General features: G+C 45.2%; 8 non-coding genes across 8 annotated transcripts; all 8 read right to left on the minus strand.

Moving 5' to 3' along the window:
• Window positions 1-317: 317 nt before the first annotated feature.
• Trnat-ugu (transfer RNA threonine (anticodon UGU)) lies at window positions 318-389 on the minus strand. Its single transcript has one exon. It is a non-coding gene; the product is annotated as a tRNA-Thr (tRNA).
• A 409-nt stretch (window positions 390-798) lies between these two features.
• Trnat-ugu (transfer RNA threonine (anticodon UGU)) lies at window positions 799-870 on the minus strand. The gene has a single exon. It is a non-coding gene; the product is annotated as a tRNA-Thr (tRNA).
• Window positions 871-1,279: 409 nt separating this feature from the next.
• Trnat-ugu (transfer RNA threonine (anticodon UGU)) lies at window positions 1,280-1,351 on the minus strand. Its single transcript has one exon. It is a non-coding gene; the product is annotated as a tRNA-Thr (tRNA).
• A 409-nt stretch (window positions 1,352-1,760) lies between these two features.
• Window positions 1,761-1,832, minus strand: Trnat-ugu (transfer RNA threonine (anticodon UGU)). Its single transcript has one exon. It is a non-coding gene; the product is annotated as a tRNA-Thr (tRNA).
• A 409-nt stretch (window positions 1,833-2,241) lies between these two features.
• Window positions 2,242-2,313, minus strand: Trnat-ugu (transfer RNA threonine (anticodon UGU)). The gene has a single exon. It is a non-coding gene; the product is annotated as a tRNA-Thr (tRNA).
• Window positions 2,314-2,722: 409 nt separating this feature from the next.
• Trnat-ugu (transfer RNA threonine (anticodon UGU)) lies at window positions 2,723-2,794 on the minus strand. The gene has a single exon. It is a non-coding gene; the product is annotated as a tRNA-Thr (tRNA).
• A 714-nt stretch (window positions 2,795-3,508) lies between these two features.
• Trnat-ggu (transfer RNA threonine (anticodon GGU)) lies at window positions 3,509-3,581 on the minus strand. The gene has a single exon. It is a non-coding gene; the product is annotated as a tRNA-Thr (tRNA).
• A 392-nt stretch (window positions 3,582-3,973) lies between these two features.
• Window positions 3,974-4,046, minus strand: Trnat-ggu (transfer RNA threonine (anticodon GGU)). The gene has a single exon. It is a non-coding gene; the product is annotated as a tRNA-Thr (tRNA).
• Window positions 4,047-6,021: the final 1,975 nt, after the last annotated feature.

Below are 6,021 nucleotides of genomic sequence, written 5' to 3' on the forward strand. Positions count from 1 at the left end.
ATCGGGGCGAAACAAGAAGACAAAGACTGATTAGTCTCTCTCGTCGCCGGTTTTGCAATTGCAGCAAAAAGTGAACCAATCTACTTTAACCCCAATAAAACCCCACAATTAATATATATATATATATATATATATATATATATATATATATATAGTAAGGAAATGAGGGGCTCGTTGAGGAAATACAGAAAGATAGGTCAGCAGTCTACAACACCAAAGGAGGCATAGGGGTGTGGTTAGGCTCTTTTCTTTTTCACTACGGTTAATGAAGTACACATTTTTTTTATATACAGAAGAAAGAAAGAAAGAAAAACACGCGCCCAGAGTGGGGACCGAACCCACGCCTTTCGATTACATGTCGAATGCCTTACCAATTCGGCTATCTGGGCGACTGTGTTCTTCTTCACTTTCTGGGCTATTTATATTTACTAGAATTGTATCTGACGCTTGAGGGTGGTAGCCAGCGCCACTCTGACTACACGGGGAGAAGGGGACCTTCTTTTCAACCCCCGGGGCGTGACTCAAACGTCTACAGCCTGTCATGAGCGGGTAACTGGCGGGAAGCCCTCTTATGCTACCTAGGCATCAAGGCTGCCAGAACCGAGACCCTCGCTAGGCTTTCGCAGAATAATATAGTAAGGAAATGAGGGGCTCGTTGAGGAAATACAGAAAGATAGGTCAGCAGTCTACAACACCAAAGGAGGCATAGGGGTGTGGTTAGGCTCTTTTCTTTTTCACTACGGTTAATGAAGTACACATTTTTTTTATATACAGAAGAAAGAAAGAAAGAAAAACACGCGCCCAGAGTGGGGACCGAACCCACGCCTTTCGATTACATGTCGAATGCCTTACCAATTCGGCTATCTGGGCGACTGTGTTCTTCTTCACTTTCTGGGCTATTTATATTTACTAGAATTGTATCTGACGCTTGAGGGTGGTAGCCAGCGCCACTCTGACTACACGGGGAGAAGGGGACCTTCTTTTCAACCCCCGGGGCGTGACTCAAACGTCTACAGCCTGTCATGAGCGGGTAACTGGCGGGAAGCCCTCTTATGCTACCTAGGCATCAAGGCTGCCAGAACCGAGACCCTCGCTAGGCTTTCGCAGAATAATATAGTAAGGAAATGAGGGGCTCGTTGAGGAAATACAGAAAGATAGGTCAGCAGTCTACAACACCAAAGGAGGCATAGGGGTGTGGTTAGGCTCTTTTCTTTTTCACTACGGTTAATGAAGTACACATTTTTTTTATATACAGAAGAAAGAAAGAAAGAAAAACACGCGCCCAGAGTGGGGACCGAACCCACGCCTTTCGATTACATGTCGAATGCCTTACCAATTCGGCTATCTGGGCGACTGTGTTCTTCTTCACTTTCTGGGCTATTTATATTTACTAGAATTGTATCTGACGCTTGAGGGTGGTAGCCAGCGCCACTCTGACTACACGGGGAGAAGGGGACCTTCTTTTCAACCCCCGGGGCGTGACTCAAACGTCTACAGCCTGTCATGAGCGGGTAACTGGCGGGAAGCCCTCTTATGCTACCTAGGCATCAAGGCTGCCAGAACCGAGACCCTCGCTAGGCTTTCGCAGAATAATATAGTAAGGAAATGAGGGGCTCGTTGAGGAAATACAGAAAGATAGGTCAGCAGTCTACAACACCAAAGGAGGCATAGGGGTGTGGTTAGGCTCTTTTCTTTTTCACTACGGTTAATGAAGTACACATTTTTTTTATATACAGAAGAAAGAAAGAAAGAAAAACACGCGCCCAGAGTGGGGACCGAACCCACGCCTTTCGATTACATGTCGAATGCCTTACCAATTCGGCTATCTGGGCGACTGTGTTCTTCTTCACTTTCTGGGCTATTTATATTTACTAGAATTGTATCTGACGCTTGAGGGTGGTAGCCAGCGCCACTCTGACTACACGGGGAGAAGGGGACCTTCTTTTCAACCCCCGGGGCGTGACTCAAACGTCTACAGCCTGTCATGAGCGGGTAACTGGCGGGAAGCCCTCTTATGCTACCTAGGCATCAAGGCTGCCAGAACCGAGACCCTCGCTAGGCTTTCGCAGAATAATATAGTAAGGAAATGAGGGGCTCGTTGAGGAAATACAGAAAGATAGGTCAGCAGTCTACAACACCAAAGGAGGCATAGGGGTGTGGTTAGGCTCTTTTCTTTTTCACTACGGTTAATGAAGTACACATTTTTTTTATATACAGAAGAAAGAAAGAAAGAAAAACACGCGCCCAGAGTGGGGACCGAACCCACGCCTTTCGATTACATGTCGAATGCCTTACCAATTCGGCTATCTGGGCGACTGTGTTCTTCTTCACTTTCTGGGCTATTTATATTTACTAGAATTGTATCTGACGCTTGAGGGTGGTAGCCAGCGCCACTCTGACTACACGGGGAGAAGGGGACCTTCTTTTCAACCCCCGGGGCGTGACTCAAACGTCTACAGCCTGTCATGAGCGGGTAACTGGCGGGAAGCCCTCTTATGCTACCTAGGCATCAAGGCTGCCAGAACCGAGACCCTCGCTAGGCTTTCGCAGAATAATATAGTAAGGAAATGAGGGGCTCGTTGAGGAAATACAGAAAGATAGGTCAGCAGTCTACAACACCAAAGGAGGCATAGGGGTGTGGTTAGGCTCTTTTCTTTTTCACTACGGTTAATGAAGTACACATTTTTTTTATATACAGAAGAAAGAAAGAAAGAAAAACACGCGCCCAGAGTGGGGACCGAACCCACGCCTTTCGATTACATGTCGAATGCCTTACCAATTCGGCTATCTGGGCGACTGTGTTCTTCTTCACTTTCTGGGCTATTTATATTTACTAGAATTGTATCTGACGCTTGAGGGTGGTAGCCAGCGCCACTCTGACTACACGGGGAGAAGGGGACCTTCTTTTCAACCCCCGGGGCGTGACTCAAACGTCTACAGCCTGTCATGAGCGGGTAACTGGCGGGAAGCCCTCTTATGCTACCTAGGCATCAAGGCTGCCAGAACCGAGACCCTCGCTAGGCTTTCGCAGAATAATATAGTAAGGAAATGAGGGGCTCGTTGAGGAAATACAGAAAGATAGGTCAGCAGTCTACAACACCAAAGGAGGCATAGGGGTAAGGCATTCGACATGTAATTGGTAAGGCATTCGACATGTAATCGAAAGGCGTGGGTTCGGTCCCCACTCTGGGCGCGTGTTTTTCTTTCTTTCTTTCTTCTGTATATAAAAAAAATGTGTACTTCATTAACCGTAGTGAAAAAGAAAAGAGCCTAACCACACCCCTATGCCTCCTTTGGTGTTGTAGACTGCTGACCTATCTTTCTGTATATATATATATATATATATATATAGCGAATCAGAAAATGGGAAATGAGGGGCTCCGTGAAAATAAGACAGAAAATAAGGGTTGGCAGACAAGAAAACCTCAGAAAGCAAAGGGGAGGTTGTGGTGGGTCATAGAAAGAGATGAAGAATTTTTTTAGTCGAAAAGAAAGTGGTGAAAAAATGCCCGCCGGGTGGGATCCGAACCCACGACCTCCAGAATACCGGTCTGGTGCGATAACCACTACGCTACCGGCGGGGCTATTTCCCCAGCACTTTCTCGGGTATTTATGTTAAGGTATTTTTGTTTCCTGCACTTGGGGGTGGTAGCCAGCGCCACTCGGACTACTCGGGGTGAAGGGGACCTTCTTTTTAACCCCCGGGCCGTGACTCGAGTGTCTACGACATGTCGAGAGTGGTCGACCAGCGTTGAACCCTCTTAAGCTCCCTTTGGCACCAAGACTGCCAGAACAGAGGCCCTCGCTAAGCATGTAGCGAATCAGAAAATGGGAAATGAGGGGCTCCGTGAAAATAAGACCGAAAATAAGGGTTGGCAGTCAAGAAAACCTCAGAAAGCAAAGGGGAGGTTGTGGTGGGTCATAGAAAGAGATGAAGAATTTTTTTAGTCGAAAAGAAAGTGGTGAAAAAATGCCCGCCGGGTGGGATCCGAACCCACGACCTCCAGAATACCGGTCTGGTGCGATAACCACTACGCTACCGGCGGGGCTATTTCCCCAGCACTTTCTCGGGTATTTATGTTAAGGTATTTTTGTTTCCTGCACTTGGGGGTGGTAGCCAACACCACTCGGACTACTCGGACTACTCGGACTACTCGGACTACTCGAGATGAAGAAAAAATTCTTCATCTCTTTCTATGACCCACCACAACCTCCCCTTTGCTTTCTGAGGTTTTCTTGACTGCCAACCCTTATTTTCTGTCCTATATATATATATATATATATATATATATATATATAGAAAATGAGGGTTGGCAGTCAAGAAAACCTCGGAACACAACCTCCCCTTTGCTTTCCGAGGTTTTCTTGACTGCCAACCCTTATTTTCTGTCTTATTTCACGGAGCCCCTCATTTCCCACTTTCTGATTCGCTATACATATATATACATATATATATATATATATATATATATATATATATATATATATATATATATATATATATATATATATATATATGTTGTAAATTGCCTTCAGGGAGACGTCGCCCGCTGATATTCAGTGTCCTTCATGGTTTCTCACTGGCAAACTATGAAGTCAAAGTTTTAGCCTATGCACAGGACCTTGCCTTTTTTGTATGAGCAAGAAAAGTGTTTTGGAGGCAATGACGCCGGCACCGCGGTTTTGCGATGTAAGTGGTGCTAAGGTGAACCTTGAATAATCTTGAGGTTTTTGGAAGGGCTAATTGGATAAATAATGAGGCATGACGTGGGACTCTGAAACAGTACAGTATCTTGGAGTTCCTCTACATCAGATTCGAAACAGTGGACCTAATTGGTATTCTGTGCTTACTGTAGTGAACCGTAAAACGCCGGCATGGATGTGGCGGGAGCTGTCTATAATTGCGCGTGGAGAACAGTGTAATGTATTTCTTGTTGCCAAATTTGTTCATGTGCTGCACGTCCTTAGTTGTGCACAAAATAAGGTAAAAGCATTTCATAGAGCTATTTTCTACCTTGGCTACCTTCGTATGACGGCCCAAGCGGGAGGCCATGCGACGTGATAGCCTTACTCAAGTGAAAAAGGCTGGATCCCAGCCGAAACGTTGTATTAAATATTGTTACGTTTCTCTTGGTGATTCTAATTTACACACACACACACACACATACACACACACACACACACACACACACACACATATATATATATATATATATATAGTATAAGTAAAGAGTCGGATACACAGCAAGAACAATAACAAACAATGTTTAGATAAACTTGCTGAGCTTTCTTACAAATACAACAATAAATGAAACCACGGCTCGTTCCCTGATCCCCTTAAGCCCAGTAGCCGGTAAATTCTATCTTCTCCCAAAGATTCACAAGGTGAACAACCCAGGGCGCCCTTTGTTTCTGGCATTGGCACTGTTACCGAAAACCTCTCGCGCTATGTGGATAATCTCATTTGCGACATTCCGCCCAGCTTTCCCTCCTTAATTAAGGATACCAATGACTTTCTGTCAGACATCTCAAAAATTGAAATTCCTGATAACTGCCTTCTAGTCACCCTTGATGTTGCGTCACTGTATACTAACATCCCCCATGAAGATGGCATCGCCGCTGTATCCCTTGCGTATGAGCAGTCATCGTGCGACAAACCTATCGATTCTTCTGCTCTCCAAACATTCCTTAGGCTTATTCTTGAACTTAACAATTTAGAGTTCGACGGAGTTCATTACGTGCAAGTCAGCGGAACGTCAATGGGAACTCGAATCGGACCTAACTACGCTAATATCTTTATGGCTCACCTCGAATCAAACTTTCTTGACACCCAAAATTTAAAGCCAATGTACTATAAAAGGTATATTGATGACATATTCATGATCTGCCAACACGGTGAGGCGGAGCTCCTCACCTTCATTGAGGCATTCAACCTAGCCCATCCTAGTATTTCCCTTGCTCATTCCTATTCGGAACACAGTGTAAACTTTCTGGACGTCACCGTTACTACCTTCCAAGGTC

The sequence above is a fragment of the Haemaphysalis longicornis genome, unplaced genomic scaffold, assembly GCF_048455015.1.
Source record: "Haemaphysalis longicornis isolate Haplotype H1 unplaced genomic scaffold, Haemaphysalis longicornis Haplotype H1 scaffold_8, whole genome shotgun sequence".
Lineage (NCBI taxonomy): Eukaryota > Metazoa > Arthropoda > Arachnida > Ixodida > Ixodidae > Haemaphysalis > Haemaphysalis longicornis.